The 21,965-nt window shown below is 44.7% G+C and overlaps 1 long non-coding RNA gene across 1 annotated transcript in view; it reads right to left on the reverse strand.

Annotated features, from left to right (window-relative positions):
• Positions 1-300: 300 nt before the first annotated feature.
• The window catches only part of LOC115896947, a 35,478-nt gene continuing 13,813 nt past the window's right edge, over positions 301-21,965 (reverse strand). Inside the window, exons 2-3 of the long non-coding RNA XR_004056891.1 lie at positions 21,713-21,853; positions 301-407 (exon numbers count right to left, since the gene is read on the reverse strand). This is a non-coding gene — a long non-coding RNA (uncharacterized LOC115896947). The remainder of the gene's footprint in view (positions 408-21,712; positions 21,854-21,965) is intronic.

Raw genomic sequence — 21,965 nt, forward strand, 5'->3', positions numbered from 1 at the left:
CTTATACAGCTGTTAAAACTTAAAATGGCAGCTACATCTTGGTTGTGATAAGTGCATTTTTCTTTTGTAATTTTGAAGAATCAGACTCAAACACTTTTAAGAGAATAGCAAACTTTACCACCTCTTGAATTTATCCCAGCAACTAACTACTCCTTCCTTCCTTCTTTCCTTCCTCCATACCTCCCTCCCTTCCTCCCTCTCTTTCTTCCTCCCTCCCTCCCTTTCTTCCTTCCTTCCTTCCTTTCTCCCTCCCTTCCTCTCTTTCTTCCTCCCTCCCTCCCTCCCTCCCTCCCTTCCTTCCTTCTTTCCTTCTTTTCTTCCTTCCTTCCTTCTTTCCTCCTGAAGGAAAAATGTATACAGTGGTCCATTTCCAAGATGAAGTGCCTTGAATCAGCTTCGGTCAGCAACTGCAAAAGAAACAGGACATTCTAGGCCCCTGCTTGGATAGCAACACCTGCTTGTTGGCTTCCGCCCCCAACCCCCTTAGTTGCCTTCACCTAAACCAAAGAAGTTTTATTCTTTTTTTTTTTTTTTTTGAGACGGAGTCTCGCTCTGTCACTCAGGCTCTCAGGCTGGTGTGTAGTGCCGCGATCTCGGCTCACTGCAAGCTCTGCCTCCCGGGTTCATGCCATTCTCCTGCCTCAGCCTCCCGAGTAACTGGGTCTACAGGCGCCCGCCCCCACGTCCAGCAATTTTTTTGTATTTTTAGTAGAGATGGGGTTTCACCATGTTAGCCAGGATGGTCTCGATCTCCTGACCTCATGATCCGCCCACCTTGGCCTCCCAAAGTGCTGGGATTACATGCGTGAGCCACTGCGCCCGGCCAGAAGTTTTATTCTAAGATAAAAGTTCACTAGCTCACTTTGTCTGTTCTTATCAGCCTGTCCAGCTACCTAGGTCATTAAGTCAAACCTTTAAAGAGCCCTTGAACTAACTAGGATTGCAGTGCATTGTGGGCTGCAATAAAATGCAGCAAGACAACCCCCTCCCCAAAAAAACACCTAAAGCCCTACCCAACAATCACAGGCAACCTCCGGGAAGATTGTGACCCCATAGTACTCAGTCTGTGAGGAACCGGGGGAGGGAGCTGTGCACTAGGGGTTAAATTGCTTGTTAAAACTGTACTGGTGGGACGCTGAGGCAGGAGAATCGCTTGAACCCAGGAGGTGGAAGTTGCAGTGAGCCAAGATCGTGCCACTGCACTCCAGCCTGGGTGACAGAGCAAGACTCTGTCTCAAGAAAAAAAAAAAAAAACTGTACTGGGTGTGCCTGCCTATCAGACACCCGATCTTGCAAGACCATCATTAAAAGTCTCACTTTTGCTGTTCTCCAAGTCTCCAAGTCCATTCTTTGGGTTTGGAAGGGTGAGTTTGTTTTTCACAATCTGGTGGCCATACGGGGATCTCTGTGCCTGCATGGAAAGGGGAGACGTGCCCCACTTGATTTATGTGAACTGCTCTGTCTGGATGTCCCGGCTCCCCACAGAAGCCACAGACAAACCGTGATACAGGAGATAACAAAAGTGACACAGGGAGAAAAGCAGGCACCGCGGCAACCAGACAACCTCATGCACAAGCCTCAGTGGGAAAACGGGACTGTAAGTACTCTCTTGGTGGTGGGGCATTTTCACAGGTCTCGGGATGTGTAAGAAACCTCTAGTAAGGGGGACTGAGTATACAGGGACAAGTTCAGACACAAAGACTAACTGAAAATGGGAAACAGGAAATCTAGGCCTAGGGAACAAAGGAAAGAGGGAACTAGAAACACCCCCTATGACATTCTCCCAGATAGTCCTTTGGGGAGAATGTTGCAGGTTTGAAAGGATAATCCTCAAACCAGGGACAAGGAAAAGCAAAAGATGATAAAGTATTGCTGTTTTATCTGGCCCGAAGAGCCCATTCATCAGTCTTGGGTCTTTTGGCCTAAGCTTGGCTCAGATGCGGATTGAGTGTGCCAAGCTTTAATTCTGTATGTAAATGATGAAACCCCATCCTCACAAGAGGAGATGGGTTATGCTCTTTGTTGGATTAGTGAATAACCCCATATTCACTCTTAAAGAGAAAAAAAAAGAGCATAGTAAAGAGCCCTCACCCAACGAAAAGCCCTGGGGTTCCATACATCTCACAAAGTAGAGGACAGGGAGATCGGGGCAATAGAAAGACTGGAGGAAGAGGAATCTGGGGGTCATGAAGGAGCTAAACCCAGTGCTCCCTTAAATCCTTATCCAAACTTAAGAAAAGAAGTAGAACAATGTAAGAAGGACGACGAGAATTTCCCCATTTCTTCTAAACAGTGGATGTCTAATATGTACCATCTTAGAGAATTCCTTGTGGGACAGGGAGAAGTTGGATTTGTGAGTATGCCTCTAACAAGTACTGAGGTTATACATTTTAAAAAGGAAATGAGGCCACTCTTGGAAGATCCCCTCAGTTTAGCAGAGCAGCTAGATCAATTTTTAGGACCCAATTTTTATACTTGGGCTGAGATGATGTCAATCATGAATATATTCCGTTTACTGGGGAAGACAGGGGAATGATTAGAAGGGCAGCTATAACCATTTGGGAGAGACAGCACCCTCCTGGGCAAGGAGTCCTGCTAGCTGAGCAGAAATTCCCAAAAGCAAATCCCAGATAGGATAACAATAACCCCAGAGATCAGGCCCAAATGCAGGACCTAAGGGAATGAATAATTATAGGGATTAAAAAGTCCATTCATAGAACACAAAATGTCTCGAAAGCATTTGAGATCCAACAAGAAAAAGAGGAGACCCCCTCGGCAAGGCTTTTTAAAGATTAATTTTGTGACTAAAAGCTGGGCTGATAGTCCTAAGAAACCACAAAAGATTGATGGATGGAATGAAAAACCAATTAAGCAATAACTGAGGGAAACTCAGAAGGTTTTTGTAAAAAGAAAGGGAGATAAGGGAGGAGACCACCCCTCATATTGTCTTATTCCCAATTTCTGCCTCCAAAGAAAGAAGAAGTAAAAACTGAAAGGCAGAAATGAATTCCACAGGCTGACAGCCCAGGCTGTGCCCTGGGCCTGGTAGTTAAAGACTGACCCCTGACCTAACCAGTTATGTTATCTATAGATTCCAGACATTGTATGGAAGAGCATTGTAAAAATCCCTGTCCTGTTCTGTTTCATTCTGATTACCAACTGGTGCATTCATCCCCCAGTCACGTACCCCCTGCTTGTTCAATCGATCACGACCCTTTCACATGGACCGCCCTTAAAGTTGTGAGCTCTTAAAAGGGACAGGAATTGCTCACTTGGGGAGCTTGGCTCTTGAGACAGGAGTCTTGCCAATGCTCCCGGCTGAATAAACTCCTTCCTTCTTTAACTCGGTGTCTGAGGAGTTTTGTCTGTGGCTCGTCCTGCTACATTTCTTGGTTCCCTGACTGGGAAGCGAGGTGATTGGTGGAGAGTCGAGGCAGCTCCTTAGTTGGTTTAAGCCTGACCTGTGGAACATCCCTGCGGGCGACTCTGACCAGCCCAAGCAAGGTGGATCCTGAGAGCACTCCCAGGTAGGCATTTGCCCCAGTGGAACGCCTCGCCAGAACAGTGTGTGGCAGGCCCCCAGGGAGGATCAACACAGTGGCTGAACACCAGGAAGGAACTGGTACTTGGAGTTCGGACATCTGAAACTTGGTAAGATTAGTCCTGAGAACTTGCCCGCTCCATTTGAGTGAAAATGTGGCCTGATCACCCCTGGCGTGCCTTTATCAGCACTTTGGTTTGGTTTTGGTTTTGGTTTTGACTTGGTTTTGTGTCCGGAATTGGTGGGTTCTTGGTCTCACTGACTTCAAGAATGAAGCTGCGGACCCTCGCGGTGAGTGTTACAGTTCTTAAAGATGGTGTGTCTGGAGTTTGTTCCTTCAGACGTTCAGATGTGTCTGGAGCTTCTTCCTTCTGGTGGGTTCATGGTCTCGCCATCAGGCGTGAAGCTGAAGACCTTCATGGTGAGTGTTACAGCTCTTAAAGGCAGCTCATCTGGAGTTGTTCATTCGTCCCAGTGGGTTCGTGGTCTCGTTGGCTTCAGGAGTGAAGCTGCAGACCTTCGTGGTGAGTGTTACAGCTCATAAAGGCAGCGTGGACCCAAAGAGTGAGCAGCAGCAAGATTTATTGCAAAGAGCGAAAGAACAAAGCTTCCACAGTGTGGAAGGGGACCCAAAGGGGTTGCCACTGCTGGCTCAGGCAGCCTGCTTTTATTCCCTTATCTGACCCCACCCACATCCTGCTGATTGGTCTGTTTTGACAGAGTGCTAATTGGTGCGTTTACAATCCTTGAGCTAGACAGAGTCACAGAGTGCTAGTTAGCTAGACACAGAATTAACCAGATACAGAGTACCAATTGGTGTATTTACAAACCTTGAGCTCTACACAGAGTACTGATTGGTGTATTTACAAACCCTGAGCTAGACACAGAGTGCCGACTGGTGTGTTTCTAATCCTTGAGCTAGACTGAGTCACAGAGTGCTAGTTAGCTAGATACAGAGTTAGCTAGATACAGAGTACCAACTGGTGTATTCACAAACCCTGAGCTAGACACAGAGTGATGATTGGTGCATTTACAATCCTTGAGCTAGACACAGAGTGCTAGACAGAAAAGTTCTCCAAGTCCCCACTAGGTTAGCTAGATATAGAGTACCAACTGGTGTATTTATAAACCTTGAGCTAGACACAGAGTACTGATTGGTGTATTTACAAACCCTGAGCTAGACACAGAGTGCTGATTAGTGCACATACCATCCTCTGGCTAGATATAAAAGTTCTCCAAGTCCCCATCTGGTTCAGGAGCCCAGCTGGCTTCACCCAGTGGATCCTGCACCTGGGCTGCAGGTGGAGCTGCCCGCCAGTCCCCAGCCGGGCCTGCACTCCTCAGCCCTTGAGCTGTGGATGGGACCAGGCGCCATGGAGCAGGGGGCGGCACCCACTGGGGAGGCTCGGGCGGCACGGGAGCCCACCTCAGCAGGGGAGTATAGACATGGCGGGCTGCAGGTCCTGAGCCCTGCCCCGCCGGGAGGCAGCTAAAGCATGACGAGAATTTGAGTGCGGCACTGGCGGGCCAGCACTGCTGGGGGACCCGGCGCACCCTCTGCAGCTGCTGGCCTGGGTGCTAAGGCCCTCACTGCCCTGGGCCAGTGGTGCTGGTTGGCCACTCCCTGTGCTTGGTTCACCGAGCCTACGCCCACGCCTGCCAGAACTCACACTGGCCCGCCAGGGCAGCCCCGGTTTCCGCCTGTGCCTCTCCCTCCACACCTCCCCACAAGCAGAGAGAGGAGGCTCCAGCCTCAGCCAGTCCAGAGAGGGGCTCCCACAGTGCCGTGGAAGGCTGAAGGGCTCCTCAAGCGCCGCCAGAGTAGATGCTGCGGCCGAGGAGGTGCTGAGAGTGAGGGCTGCTAGCACATTGTCACCTCTCAGTTTGAATTGCTTGACAGAACCGGTCTTGGGAATTTGCCCACTCCATCTGAGTAGAAGCATGGCCTGATCACCCACGGCATGCCTTTATCAGCACTTTGGTTTTGGTTTTGACTTGGTTTAAATTGCTTAAGGGCTGGTCTTAGGAACTTGCCTACTCCATTTGAGTGGAAGCGTGGCCTGATCACCCATCATGTGCCTGTACTGGCACTTTGGTCTTTGTTTTTGACTTGACTTGGATTGCTTGATGCTTTGGTTTTGGTTTTGACCTGGCTTGGATTTCTAGATACTCTGATTTTGGTTTTGATTTTGGTTTGGTGTAAACCACAAGTGTGTGTGTGTGCCCTTTTTACCCGTTCTTTGTTTTGTGGTGTGTGTGTGGTGTAAGTGTAGTGTTTTCTCTCAAAGAAGCATGGGTCAGGCACAAATAAGCCCACCTTACTAGGAACTATGTTGAAAAATTTCAAGAAAGGATTTAAGGGAGACTATGGAGTACTATGACACCAGGAAAACTTAAAACTTTGTATAAAATAGACTGGCCAGCATTAGAGGTGGGTTGACCATCAGAAGGAAGCCTGGATAGGTCCCTTGTTTCAAAGGTATGGCACAAGGTAACCTGTAAAGCCAGGGCACCCAGACCAGTTTCCGTATATAGACTCTTGGTTACAGCTGGTTTTAGATCTCTCCACAGTGGTTGACAGAACTGCAGCATAAGCGAGGCAGAGATAGAGAGAGACAGAGAAGAGAGAGAGGAAGAGGCAGAGGCAAAAGGGAAGTCAAAGAGAGAGAGACAAAGTCAAAGAGAGAAAGAGAGAAAGAGAGATATATACAAGTAATTAAGAAAAAAAAGTGTACCCTATTCCTTTAAAAGCCAAAGTAAATTTAAAACATGTAATTGATAATTGAAGGTATTCTCTGTAACCCTATAACACTCCAATACCACTTTGTTGTCAGTGTAAACAAGGGCATATCCGAAAGCACTGATGCCTTCCTATCAAAAATCCTTAACCCAGTAACCCAAGATGGGCCTAAATGCATTCAATCTGTAGCAGCAACTGCTTTACTAACAGAAAAAATTAAAAAAAAAAAAAAAAAATTTAGAGGAAATCTCATTGTGAGCACACCTCACTAGTTCAGTTCAGAACTATCCTAAATCCAAAAAGCAAAAAAGTAGCTTACTAACTCAAAAATATTAAAGTATGAGGGTATTCTGTTAGAAAAAAAAGAAGGAAAAAAGGGGGGGGCAGAATTTATATAAAAAGAGTATTATATGGTAAATTCTTGTCCTGAAATAAATTAACTGGTTGTTTAAAGAAAGAAATATTTGTAATAAGTCAGAAAGTTAAAAGCATGTCGAAGAATTGTCTGCAAAAGTCGTGAAAGAGAAAAATGTTATAAAAATTTTATGCAAGAAATGTGTAATTTAAAAGTAACTAGGACTCTTGAATGTAAAACTAAAAAAAAAAAAAAAAAAAAAAAACAGCTTATGTGCAAGGTGTATAAGAAAAGTAAAATATACCTTTGATGAAAGAATTATAAGGAGGCATAAGAATATAAATTTTTACCTATATTAAAAGGTTAAAAATATGTATATTTTGTTTTAAAGGTTTAATCAAGTTTTAAAATATTAATTGGAAAGAAAATTCTGTGTGTAAACATTGGCTAAAGTTAAAGAGGTATTATTCAATTTTTCTGTAAACTGGACATTAAAATAAAAGCATAGCAGGTTTTTCTTAAAGCACCAACCTGCTCTTTAGCAAAAATTATAAAAGGCTAAAAAGACTCTGTAAAATCTTACCTTTTGGTCAAACATTAAAAATTAGACAAATATGTCTACAAGGTTTTATTAAAATTAGGTTTAACATTAACACACTAATAGAAAGGTAAAATTTAGCTTATCTGGTATAAAAATCATACAAAAAGCATTATTAAATGTAAAATAGTATTTGGTTTTCTTTGGTTTAAAAACTAATAAAAATAGGTGCTAAAGGAAATTTCTCAGTAAAAAGGCACTAAGGACTATAAAGTCTACTGCCAAGGTCCCCACATTTAAAATAAAAGGTCAATTTCTTAAAAATTTATACTTGGTTTATCTTCCACTTTCATTTCCCTCAAAAACTGAAAGTCTTTTAGCACATGTACCACCCCTAGAATTTCCAGTAAACCAGGACTAGCCTGAAGATCACTTTCTCATCGAAAGGTATAAAGAATAAAAACTCGAGCCAGCCTGGGAAGGACCCTACCTTGTGCTGCTAACCACCAAGGCTGCTGTTCATACAGCAAAAAGGATGGACTCATCACACCTGAGTAAAGAAAGCACCACCCCCTCCAGAGTCATGGGCCATAGTCCCAGGGGAAAACCCTACTAAACTAACGCTAAGAAAAATTTGACTCTTTTCATCTATTCTATTACTCTTTCTTCTCTCCTCGTGCTATTGCTAACCATCTAGTTATTAACATAACCAAGTCAATTTCGCCTCAAACTATTGCATTTAATGCTTGCCCTGTTAAACCCTGCGGAGACTTGCCAAGTCAAAGACAGCTTTCTACTTCGGAAAAGTACTTCTGTCCCTCCTGACTCTCCTCAGACTGGGCATTAGTAAACTAGGACCATTTAATCTGGGGAGATTTTGATAAAGACCCCAGTGCCAACCAGGAGTCTTGCCCCCCAATGTAAAGCTTTTATGCCGTAGTTGGTCCAACATTCTGTGGACCACTAAAGAGCAAGGATGGACTGCCCCAACCAGTTTTTGTGATTTCCTAAAATCATACATTCATTTTACTAGAGGATCATAGAAGTTAAAGACTTAAAACAAACTTTAGCAATTAAGACAGAATACCAAGATGCAAATGCCTGGTTAAAATGAATCAAATATTCCATCTGCACGTTAAACAAAAGCAATTGTTATGCTTGTGCACATGGCAGGCCAGAGGCCCAGATTGTCCCCCTTCCACTAAGGTGGTCCCCCAGTCGACCAGGTATAGGCTGCATGGCAGCTCTTTTCCAGGATTCTACAGCCTGAAGTTGTAAGTCATGCCAAGCTCTCTCTGCTGTATCCCAAAGTCTGGCACCCTGCGGGTCAGCCCCCAAGGGCCATCCAGCTTCCGTCTCCCAACACTAAGTTCACTTTGTGTCTCTCACGACAGGGAAGAAACTTAGCATTCCTTGGAGACCTGAAGGGATGCAATGAGCTTAAGAATTTTCAAGAGCTTATCAATCAGTCAGCCCTTGTTCATCCCTGAGCGGATGTGTGGTGGTATTGTGGTGGACCTTTACTGGGCACTCTGCCGAATAACTAGAGTGGCACTTGTGCTTTAGTCCATTTGGCTATCCCTTTCACCCTGGCATTTCATCAACCAGAGGGAGAAAAAATAAGACATCATAAAGCGAGAGAAGCCCCTTATGGGTCTTTCAACTCTCACATACATTTAGATGCAATTGGAGCCCCACAAGGAACACCAGATCAATTTAAAGCTTGAAATCAAACAGCTACAGGATTTAAGTCAATATTTTAGTGGGTGACAGTTAATAAAAACGTACATTAGATAAACTACATCTATTACAACCAACAGCAACAAGCTTTTCATGAGTTAAATGAAAACTCATGTTGGCCCCAGCCCTGGGGCTACCTGACCTGACAAAACCCTTTATACCTTATGTGTCAGAAAGAGAAAAAATGGCAGAGTTTTAACCCAGACTGTAGAGCCCTGGCCAAGGCCAGTGGCCTATCTCTCAAAACAACTAGACAGGGTTTCCAAAGGCTGGCCCCCATGTCTAAGGGCCCTGGCAGCAACCGGCCCTGTTAGCACAAGAAGCAGATAAGCTAACTCTTAGGCAAAACCCAAACATAAAGTCCCCCAATGGTGTGGTGACTTTAACAAATACCAAAGGACATCATTAGTCAACGAATGCTAAACTAACTAGATACCAAAGCTTGCTCTGTGAAAATCCCCACATAACCATTGAAGTTTACGATACCCTAAACCCCATCACCTTGCTCCCATTATCAGAGAGCCCAGTAGAACATAACTGTGTAGAGGTATTAGACTCAGTTTATTCTAGTGGGCCCAACCCCTGAGACCATCCTTAGACATCAGTAGCCTGGGAGCTGTACGTGGGTGGGAGGAGCTTCGCCAACTCCTGCAAAGTGACTCTGAAGAAGACGACAAGCCCTGCTCCAGTCACACCCAGAAGCTGACTGGTCCACGCATGGCCAAAGCATGAGGAAACTCATGGCGGGACTCATTTTCCTTAAAATTTGGACTTGTATAGTAAGGACTTCAACCTACTTTCCTCAGACTGAGGGCTGTTCCCAGTGTATACATCAAGTCACTCAGGTAGGACAAAAGGTTGCTACATTCCTATTATTTTACGGTTATTATAAGTGTACTGGAACTCTAAAAAGAATGTGTTTGTATAATGTTATTCTATACAAGGTATGTAGCCCAAGAAATGACCAACCTGATGTATGTTATGACCCATCTAAGCCTCCCATGACCACAGTTTTTAAAATAAAATTAAGAACTGAAGACTGGTGGGAGCTCATAAACAATACAAGTAAAGTGTTAGCCAAAACAGAAAAAAAAGAGGTACCCAAACAAGTCACCTTAAAATTTGATGCTGTGCTGTCACTAATAAGTTAAACATAGGATGTGGTTCTCTTAATTAGGAAAGAGGCTATATGGCAGAAAATAAGTATATTTATCATGAATTAGGACTGTGTGAAAATAAATGTAGATACTGGTCTTGTGTCATTTAGGCTACTTGAATAAAAAAATGAAAAGAATCCTGTCCACCTTCAGCAAAGAAAAAGTGGCCCTTCCTGTACCAGTGGTCAGTGTAACCCCTTAGAACTAGTAATAACCAACCCCCTTAATCCTTGCTAGAAAAAAGGGGAATGTGTAACCCTAAAAACTGATGGAGCTGGATCTTCAAGTAAGTATCGTGGTTTGAGAAAAAGTTTATAAACACTCTCCTGAGCTAGTATTTCAAACCTTCTATGATGAACTAAATGTGCCAGTACCAGAAATTCCAGGAAAAACAAGAAATTTGTTTTTGCAATTAGCCAAGCATGTAGCCCAGTCTCTCAATGTCACTTCATGTTATGTATGTGGAGGAACTGTAATACGAGATCAATGGCCATAGAAAGCCCAAGAATTAGTACCTACAGACCCAGTTCCTGATGAATTCCCGGCCCAAAAGAATCACCCTGATCACTTCTAGGTCCTAAAAGCCTCAATCATTAGACAATACTGTATAGCCAAGAGTGGCGAAGGACTTCACCCTTCCTGTAGGAAGACTGCATGGTGGAGTTCAAACCACACAGAGAAAAATCCATTCAGTAAATTTACAAAGTTGCAGACCATTTAGGCCCACCCAGAATCCCACTGGGACTGGACGGCCCCCACTGGGCTACACTGGATCTGTGGACATAGAGCCTACACTAAGCTGCCTGACCAGTAGACAGGCAGTTGTGTTATTTGCACTATTAAACCATCTTTCTTCCTACTGCCCATAAAAACAGACGAAATCCTGGGCTTCCCTGTCTGCTTCCCGCAAAAAGCGAAGCATAGCCCTAGATAATTAAAAAGATGATAAACGGCCTCCTGCAAAAAATTATACAATACTATCAGCCGGCCACTTGGGCACAAGATGGTTCATGGGGATACCGGACCCCCATTTACATGCTCAACCAAATCATATGGTTGCAAGCTGTCTTGGAAGTCATCACTAATAAAACTGGTAAAACCTTGACTGTTCCGGCCCGGCAAAAAACTCAGATGAGAAATGCTATCTATCAAAATAGATTGACTCTCAACTACTTGCTAGCAGCTGAAAGAGAAGTCTGTAAAAAATTTAACCTTACCAATTGCTACCTGCACATAGATGATCAGGGACAAGTAGTTGAAGATATAGTTAAGGACATGATGAAACGGGCACATGTGCCTGTACAAGTGTGGCATAGATTTGATCCTGAGACCATGTTTGAAAATGGTTCCCAGTACTAGGAGGATTTAAAACTCTTATAATAAAAATTATAGTAGTAACAGGAACCTGCTTACTGATCCCTTATTTACTACCTGTACTCATTCAAATAGTAAAAGCTTTCATCGCTACTCTAGTTCACCAGAATGCTTCAGCACAAGTGTACTACATAAATCACTATCGATCTGTCATGCAAAAAGACATAGGTAGTGAAAATGAAGGTGAGAACTCCCACTAATAAAATTAGCGAGAGTCTCAAAGAGGGGGAATAAGGGAGGAGACCACCCCTCATATTGTCTTATGCCCAATTTCTGCCTCCAAAGAAAAAAGAAGTAAAAACTAAAAGGCAGAAATGAAATCCACAGGCTGACAGCCCAGCGCCGTGCCCTGGGCCTGGTAGTTAAAGATCGACCCCTGACCTAACTGGTTATGTTATCCATAGATTCCAGACATTGTATGGAAGAGCACTGTACAAATCCCTGTCCTGTTCTGTTTCATTCTGATTACCGACCGGTGCATGCATCCCCCAGTCACGTACCCCCTGCTTGCTCAGTCAATCACTACCCTCTCATGCAGACCCCCTTAGAGTTGTGAGCCCTTAAAAGGGAAAGAAATTGCTCGCTCGGGGGAGGTCAGCTCTTGAGACAGGAGTTTTGCTGATGTTCCTGGCTGAATAAACTCCTTCCATCTTTAACTCGGTGTCTGAGTTTTGTCTGCAGTTCTTCCTGCTACAGAGAAAGAGAAAAAGAAAGAAAGAAAATCGGAAAGAGAAAGGGGAGGAAACGGCAAATATAGAGGGCCAGAGAGAGAGACAAAGAGTTAAGCTGCTGACCCTGAAGGCAAGGGAGAGCCGGCCACGCAGCTGTGTGTGTGGAAGCCACCAGACTAAGCAGCTGAGACAGGGTGGACTGTGTAAGACACTATGCAGGTGCGCTGGTGCCCAGAGAAAAAGAAGAGAGTCAGAGCTGTTCATCTTTGCAGACAGAAAATGGGGAGCCAGGGCACAGCACGGCTCAGCTCGTGCCCAGAGAGAGAAAGAGGAAGAAACTGAGTATGAGGGAGAAAGGAAACTGGGGATGACACAGACAGAGAGATAGAAGAAGAAAAATGAGCAAGAAAGAAAGAGAAAGAGATCAGAGATCAAAGAAATACACAGAAGGTGAGACTGGGGAGACAAATAATGTAAAAGGAAGAAAGAGTACAAGAAGAAGTGAGAGGATACAGAGAGGTTGGCAGGGCTGGGGGAAAGTTATAGAGGTTCAAGCAACAAGGAGGTACAGGGAAAGGGTACAGTGTGGCCACTGAGGAGGGACAGAGCCCAGGAACTGGGCGATGCAAGTGAGAAAGGGATGTGAAGGAGAGTTTAGGATCGGGCTGCTTGAGGAGTAATGGGTTGTCTACAACAAAGACCAGATGGCAGGCCGGGCATGGTTGCTCACACCTGTAATCCCAGCACTTTGGGAGGCCAAGGCCAGCAGATCATGAGGTCAAGAGATCGAGACCATCCTGGCCAACGTGGTGAAACCTCATCTCTTCCAAAAATACAAAAATTAGCTGGGCGTGGTGGCATGTGCCTGTAGTCCCAGCTACTCGGGAGGCTGAGGCAGAAGAATCGCTTGAACCCAGGAAGCAGAGGTTGCAGTGAGCCCAGATATTGCCACTGCACTCCACTCCAGCCTGGTGACAGAGCGAGACTCCATCGGAAAAAAACAAACAAACAGATGACTGTTTTTCAGGAGGTGATAGAGAGGATTCAGATTATGGAAGGGTAAATGGATGAGATGACCATTAAGGTTTTGCTGTTGTCCACCAGGGGCAGCTGTCAGTAAGTCTGCAGAAGGGCTGGCAGGCTACATAAGAAAGATCAGAACTAGGGTTGTAAACTCAAAGGACTACAGGGCCAGCAAAAGATGAGAAGGAGGGCTGCAGGGCTGGGTGGGGACTGTGGCTAATTGAAGAGGGCACACCCTGTTAAAGGGACCTCAGTGCTCAGCTGTTTCTACAGTGCTGGCCCTGTGTTGCCAAATTGTCTGTTTTCTCAGAGGCCAGAATTCTGACTTTTTACGTGAAATAGGATTTTTAAATGCTGGGGATCAGTTCGAAAAACTTAAAAACCCAATATAGGCGAGAAAGGATGCCAGTTTGCAATCCCTGAAGAAGAGAGAGCTCATGCTGGGGAGAAGTCTGCCAAGATGCTTTGAGGTGGGATGTATGAAAGTTCTGTTTCCGGCTGGCTGTGGTGGCTCACACCTGTAATCCCAGCACTTTGGGAGTCCGAGGTGGGTGATCACTTGAGGTCAGGAGAACATCCTGGCCAATATGGTGAAACCTTGTCTCTACTAAAAATACAAAAATTAGCTGGGCGTGGCAGCACGTGCCTGTAATCCCAGCTACTCGGGAGGCTGAGGCAGGAGAATCGCTTGAACCAAGGAGGCAGAGGTTGCAGTGAGTTGAGATCGCGCCACTGCACTCCAGCCTGGCAACAAAGCCAGACTCGGTCTCAAAAAAAAAAGAAAAGAAAAGAAAAAGAAAGAAAATTTTGTTTCCCAGAGCCAGGCTGGGCCGGGGGAGGATCCTTGCAGCTGAGGAGGAGAAAAAGCCACTGAGTCCCCTCCCAGAGCGGGACAAACTGGAGACCCTTTGCAGTTGCTGGGTCACCAGCAGGGGTGGCATCGAATAAAAACAGTGCAGCTCTTGGTCTGCCAGCGAGACTGATGGTGCCTTCGAAGCGAAGAAAGAGGAAGGGAGGCCAGAGCCAGGGATGCCTTTGCCCATGAGAGTGCCTGTCAAGGAAGGCGCCACAGGTTGGCAGCTCTTCAAACCAGCAGCTCTTGGCCCAGAGCCAGATCCAGCAGGCCCTGGCCAAAGGCACCCTGGGAGGCCAGCTGGTCAGTCCTTTGCCTCCCCAAGTTCCTCCTGGGATCAATGGGCCTTGGGGAGGTGCCTAACCTAACTCCAGCCAGCTTTTCATGGAAAGAAGAGGAGAATAAGAAGCCATCATAGAATATCAAACTAAAGTTAGATCAGACCTTAAAGAAACTCCACTACATGATGGAATAAGGCTGTTTGTCGATGGGTCGCCCCGAGTGATAGATGGTAAAAGACACAACAGCTATGCTGTCATTAATGGAAACAAACAATCCTAAGATAGATTACCCAAAGCTGGTCAACCCAAACCTGTGAATTATATGCTCTTAACCAGGCCCTAAAGCTCCTAGAAGGCCAAGAAGGCACTATATACTAATTCCAAATATGCCTATGGAGTAATACACACCTCTGAAAAAATCTGGACAAAGCAGGGGCTAATAAATAGTACTAGAAAGAACTAGTACATGGAGAACTGGTCAAACAAGTTTTTAAAAGCCTCCTGCTTCCAGCAGAGACAGCCATAGTTCATGTAAATGGCCATCAGAAAGGAAACACTACAGAAGCTGTAGGGAACAGGCTTGCAGATGAAGCTGCTAAGCAAGCCTCCCTGGAGGAAGAAGTTAGACTGTTTAGCCCAATACCAGATATCCCTAAGGTGGTATTAAGACCCCAGTTTTCTAAAGAGGAGGAGGAAGAACTGGGCAAGATAGGAGCCACTCAAACTAAGGATGGAAGGTGGGTGCTCCCTAATGGAAGAGAAATGATAAACAAACCCCTTATGAGACAACTAATGTCCATACTGCCTAAGGGAAGTCACTGGGGTCCCCAGGCCATGTGTGATGCAATACTCAAAAATTATGGGTGTATAGGGGCTTATACCCTTGCTAAACAGGTGTGTGGGGGTTTTGTAACCTGCCAAAAAATAAACAAAAAGGTAGTTAGAAAACAGTACCAGAGGAAGACCTCCTGGGTTAAGACCATTACAAAGCATTCCTGTATTTAGGCAGAACTACTGACCTTCCTACTACGGAAACCAAAGATCAATTTTTAAGAAATTATAGCCTGTAATCCCAGCACTTTGGGAGGCCGAAGCGGGAGGATCATGAGGTCAGGAGATCGAGACCATTCTGGCTAACATGTGAAACCCCGTCTCTACTAAAAATACAAAAAAAAAAAAAAAATTAGCTGGGCGTGATGGAGGGTACCTGTAGTCCCAGCCACTCGGGAGGTTGAGGCAGGAGAATGGCGTGAACCCGGGAGGTGGAGCTTGCAGTGAGCCGAGATTGTGCCACTTCACTCCAGCCTGGATGACAGAGCGAGACTCCGTCTCAAAAAAAAAAAAAAAGAAAGAAAAAGAAATTATATACTGTCCATATCCTCCACCCTATTGTCCCTTAGGTTAAAAAGACTTCTAACTCAAACCCTGCCTCTTGAATTCACAGGTCACCACTTCCAGCATGGCAATTAAAGAAGACAATCTCCACCCAAGCTTCCTATCAAGTGCTCCTGATCACTGAGACAGCTGTAGGAACAGCTGAACGGGGGTGGACACATACACTCGGATCAAGAGACTGGTAAAAGAAACCCCAGAAGGAAAGGGAAAAGGTGAATGGAAAGTGTATAGATCAGCTAAGGAACCCTTAAAGCTAACTCTAAGAAAAACCTAAAAGGAAACCATAAGCAGGCTCCGTCACTGGGGGTGGATATGGTTAGGATTAATCCTAACACAAGGGTTGAAAGGAGACCTACATATTGAATAGGGCCCAGTACTGGGGTGAAAAGTAGGGAATATCCAAACTAATAGTCAACATAACCAAGACCTCCACCCTGCCCCAAACTATAAAATGTAATACCTGCCAAGTCTTACTTTGAGGGAATTTAGGGAACCATAGACAGTTGTCACAAGCAGACAAAGATCTATGTCCTAAAACAGACCGTTATTGGGCCCTCTCAGAAAAGCCCTGTGCTAGCTGGAATCAGGTCTGGTGGACCACTCATTATCAAAGCTGGGTGAGTCATTCTTCCAAAAACAAACCCTTATAGAATGAAATACATTTGTGTAAGGGCGCTACGCCACCTAACTGTAGAAATTTAGAATGCAATCCTATATTAATTACCATAAACAATCCAGCTACTCTAGACCAAGAACCTTGGAGGTATGTATTAGAAATATATATCTCAGGAAGCAATCCCGTGGAACAGTTTACTCTTAGGCTAGTCACCAACTCCACCCCGAGCCCACCCAGGATTACTATAACTCCTGGTCCCAGTACCTCCTTTAATCCACCAGACAATAACTCTAAGAGAATAAAAATAATTAAGGTAACTGACTTGAGGCAGACTTTAGAAATTGAGACTGAATATGGGAATGTAAATGCCTGGGTTGAATGGGTCAAATTTTTGGTACTAGCTCTTTTTTTTTTTTTTTTTTTTTTTCCCGCGATGGAATCTCGCTTTGTTGCCAGGCTGGAGTGCAGTGGCACGATCTCAGCTCACTGCAACCACCGCCTCCTGGGTTCAAGCAATTCTCCTGCCTCAGCCTCCTGAGTAGCTGGGACTACTCAACTACTCGCACGCTGCCATGCCCTGTTAATTTTTTTTTTTTTTTTTTTTTTTTTTTTGTATTTTAGTAGAGATGGGGTTTCACCATGTTGCCCAGGCTGGTCTCAAACTCCTGAATCAGGCAATCCACCTGCCTTGGCCTCCCAAAGTGCTAAGATTACAGGATTGAGCCACCGCACCCAGCCAGTACTAGCTCTTAATAAGACCAACTGTTATGCATGCTCTGCTGGGCAGCCTCAGGCACAGGTGGCTCCATTTCCCTAGGATGGGATACCAATCCCGACAGAATGTGTTGCATGTTGGCTCTATACCAGGACACGAATGCAGGAGAAAAAAGACTTACAAAAGTCTATCATTGCTGTTTCCCACCTTGCAGAGATCAGACCCTAGAGCAATTCCCTCGTTCTCCAAAGGTAATATGAACCACTCCTCTTGCCTCTCTAGACAGGGGGCAGAGTTCAGCAAGTCCGTGGGAAAACTCTCAGCTTGTACCTACATCCTAAACGTTACTGGTGAGTCAAATAAAGGCAATTACTCAGCATTTCATATACCCCAGGCTGATGTCTGGTGATATTTTGGGAAGAGAAACCTCCCTAACCTGTTACTGTCTACTGGAACTTGTGCTTTAGTTCAAGTGGCCATTCCCTTCACTCTGGCATTCCATAAGATTCCCGAGAATCCACATGGCCACTGAAGTTGGAGAGATCTAACAAATTATTTTAATCGCAGCACTTATATTAACTCAGTAGGAGTCCCTAGAGGAGTACCTAATAAATTTAAGAACCAAAGGACACAAAAATAAATGTGAAAATGGGACCAATAGGAGTAAAAAGAAAAAGAGGAGGGAATTGAAGGAAATAATGCATACACTGGTCCATTTCCAAGACAAAGTGCTTTGAATTGGCTTAGGTCAGCAAACTACAGAAGAAACAGGATATACTAGGCCCCTGCTTGGATAGCTAATGCCTGCTTGTCGGCCTCCCCACCCGCCTGAGTTACCTTTGCCTGAACCAAAGAAGTTTAGTCTAAGATAAAAATTTACTAGTCTGCAAATAGCTCACTTTGTCTGTTTTTATCAGTCTGTCCAGCTACTTAGGTCGTAAGTCAAACACTTAAAGAGCAACATCCAGGAAGACTGTGACCCTATAGTACTCAGCCTATGAGGAACTGGGAGAGAGACCTGTGCCCGAGGGGATAAATTGCTTGTTGAAACTGTGCTGGGTGTAACTGCCTATCAGACACCCAATCTTGTAAGACTGTCATCAAAAGTCTCACTTTCACTGTTTTCTGGGTCTCTGAGTCCATTCTTTGGGTTTGGATGGGTGAGTTTGTTTCTCACACTTCTTCCTTTCTTCTTTCTTTCTATCGCCCAGGTCAGAGTGCAGTGGTACGCTCATGGCTCACTGCAGCCTCAACCTCCTGGACTCATGTAGTCCTCCCACCTCAGCCTCCTGAAGTGCTGGGATTATAGGCATGCACCACTGCACTTGGCCTAATTCTGGCAACTTTCTACTTCCCTTCCCTACATAGGTGGAAGCACAGCCAAATCATATCATGGAATGAGTGATGAATTGATGACACTGGATTGTGTCTTCGTGATGATTAATAGAGGCAAATGTCCCCAATAGTTTTGAGGGATTCCTCCATGTCTTTACTTTGGTTTTCTCCATAATTTCCTATGATTGGCTTCTACCTCCACCCTTGACTAAAATTGCTCTTGGTAAGGTCACAGAGCACCCCTTTCCATCCAAATACAAAGACCACTTCTACTCACCCTAGAACTCTCCAAAGCACTTAGCACCTTACTTTTCCCTCCTCAAAAACTCCTCCCAGGCTTCCTCAAGGCTCTTTCCACTGCCCTGGGCCACTCCTTGATCTCTTGTCTAACCATCTCTCTTCCTTTTCCTGCCCTCTAGCTTTGGCCAACTGCAGTAGACATTTCTTTTTTGGGAGATGGGGGTGGAAGCTTCTCAGCACATGGCAATTTCCCACTTTAAGAATCTTACAGGCTGGGCGCGGTGGCTCACACCTGTAATCCCAGCACTTTGGGAGACCGAGGCGTGTGGATCACCTGAGGTCAGGAGTTCGAGACCAGCCTGGCCAACATGGCGAAACCCCGTCTCTACTAAATACATAAAAACATTAGCTGCTCATGGTGGCGGGCGCCTGTAATCCCAGCTACTTCCAGGAGGCTGAGGCAGGAGAATTGCTTGAACCCGGGAGGCGGAGGTTGCAGTGAGCCAAGATCACGCCATTGCACTCCAGCCTGGGCAACAAGAGTGAAACTCCATTTCAGAAAAAAAAAAAAAGAAATGTGGTGAAACCCAATCTCTACTAAAAACACAAAAAATTAGCCGGGCAGGGTAACACGCACCTGTAATCCCAACTATTTAGGAGGCTGAGGCTGAGACATGAAAGTCACTTTAACCCAGGAGGCAGAGATTGCAATGAGCCAAGATCACACCACTGCACTCCAGCCTGAGTGACAGATCGAGACTCTGTCTCAAAAACACAAACAAAAAAGACCCCAAGAATCTTATATGAAGCAGATCCTACTTATCACTAGAGATGCTGAAAACACCAGATCCGTGCTTTCCCAGCCTCCTTTGTGGCCAGAGCTGGCACTGTCCTAGGCTGGGCCAATCAGATGCAGCTATCCTAGCCTTTGACTCTGGAGTTACCGATGAAAATAAGCAGAGTTAAGGGAAGGGTGTTCCTGGTGACAGCAACTTCCAATTTTCATGCAGCTCTAGCAGCAGTGCCAAGCTCAGGTCCCTGGCCTAATGGTGTCAGTGATGTGAGATGTGGCATATAGTGGACAGCAGAATCTTCACCAAACACTGTTTTTTGGAGTGGTTTGGTTATGGTTATTATCTGTTTAGGCTCTGAGCCTGGTTCTCCAGGTTTCCCAGTGTTTCTGTGAACTGCTCAGTAGCTTAAATTATTCAGAATCTATTTCCGTTGCTTGCAACTGAGAACTGACAAATACAGCATTTCAGAAAGCTGTCCTCAATTCTCTTTCCCTATGCCACCTAAAATCACACCAATCTCTATATTTTCTAAACTTCTATTGCATTATTAAAGAATCCATGCAATTTAGCGCTTTATCATTTGCTATCTTATACTTTTTCATTTTCATGTTTATTTACAGTCCCTGTTATATCTGTAAATGATGTCTCTCCAACAATACCATGAATCATGAAAGAAATTAAAATGTCATATCAGGCTGGGTGGGGTAGCTCACGCTTGTAATACCAGCATTTTGGGAGGTCAAGGCGGGCAGATCACTTGAGGTCAGGAGTTCGAGACCAACCTGGCCAACATGGTGAAATCCTGTCTCTACTAAAAATACAAAAAATAAGCTGGGCCTGGTGGCAGGCACCTGTACTGCCAGCTGCTTGGGAGGCTGGGGCAGAAGAATCACTTGAACCTGGGAGGCAGAGGTTGCAGTCAGTCAAGATATCACCACTGCACTCCAGCCTGGGTGACAGAGGGCAACTCTGTCTCAAAAAAGAAAAAGAAAAAGTCATATCAAATATATGTTTAAAATAATGAGAAACTCAAGGCACACTTAAAAAAAATGCTTTTTGGTATCACAGTATTTAATATTTATTTTTTCCTTCATCAATTTTTTCAATATTTTGATGCGTACTGAGTGCCAAGTACTGCAAAACTGATGAGGATAGAGATGAATAAGACACGTCCCTGATTTTCAGGAACTTTGCTCTGGTGAAGGAGACAAACATGGACACATTGTGATAGTTCCAGGAAGTGGCCACTTGGAGGTGGTTTCAAAGTGCTATGCAAATCCACTGGGGATTGCTGGGTATGTCACTATCAAGGGGAGGGAGTTGAGTTTCAACTTGGTCCTTCAGGACAGGACATGGAAAGGGCATGGGCCATGGTCATGTTTCCATAGGACCAGAGATAGACCTGGGTTCAAATCCTGACTCAAACTACTTATTAGCTTTATGATAATGAGAAAGTTACTTACACTCTCTGAACTTCAGTTTCCTTATCTGTGAAATGGAGATGATAGCATTTACATATATTGCTGGTTTATTGTGAATATTTTAAAAGACAGTAATTGTATTAGTCCATTTTTTGCTGCTATGAAGACATACATGAGACTGGGTAATTTATAAAGGAAAGAGGTTTAATTGACTCAATTCAGCATGGCTGAGGAGGCCTCAGGAAACTTACAATCATGGCAGAAGGAAAAGCAAACATGTCCTTCTTCACATGGCGGCAGGGAGAAGAAGAATGAGTGAAAGGGGAAAAGCCCCTTGTAAAACCATCAGATCTCATGAGAACTCACTATCTTGAGAACAGCATGGAGGTAACCACCCCCATGATTCAATTACCTCCCACTGGGTCCCTCCCATGACATGTGGGGATTATGGAAACTACAAAATGAGATTTGGGTGGGGATACAGTCAAACTGTATCAATAATATATAAAGAATCAAGCCCTCCATAAATAGTTATTAGTAGTACTATTATTGTTGCAGGTCCCATCCTCCAGGGAAACCTTCTTTGATTGCTCTCAATGATCTCTCTCCTCTGAATTCCAGGAAAAGCCATTGTGCTGATCACTTGGCTTTATTTTACACTGCTTTGTATTATTGATATTGTGAGTTTGAATCTCAGTGCACAAACTTATACATGCCCAAAATATCTAATTTCTTAACATTCTAGATATCAAATTAATTTCAACCTTTAGTCTCTATCCCACCACAATGGCTGTCAATTCAACTTAGGGGGACTTCCCTGAATTGTGCCAATGTTCTGTGACTCCTGCAGTGATATGGCATTAGAGGAGCCTCCTAATCTACTGTCCATCCAGGTTACCACTTAATGTCCCAGCCCTCATCACCTTGATTCGTGGCTGTGCTTCATAGCCTGCCATGCCTAGAGAATCTTTGAGTTGGGAGAATAAGGTTAAGGATGCAGCATCTCTGGGGTCTGACATGGCCATTCACCCTGGAGTCCAGCCACATCACTGGTGTTTTTTCATCTGAAAAATAATATAATACTAATAAGAGTTATTAAGCAACTATCATATCCCAGGCAGTTTGCTAGATCTTTTGCATATATTATCTCATTTAATCCTCCCACCAACTCTGTGA

Source organism: Rhinopithecus roxellana, chromosome 4, assembly GCF_007565055.1.
Source record: "Rhinopithecus roxellana isolate Shanxi Qingling chromosome 4, ASM756505v1, whole genome shotgun sequence".
Classification (NCBI taxonomy): domain Eukaryota; kingdom Metazoa; phylum Chordata; class Mammalia; order Primates; family Cercopithecidae; genus Rhinopithecus; species Rhinopithecus roxellana.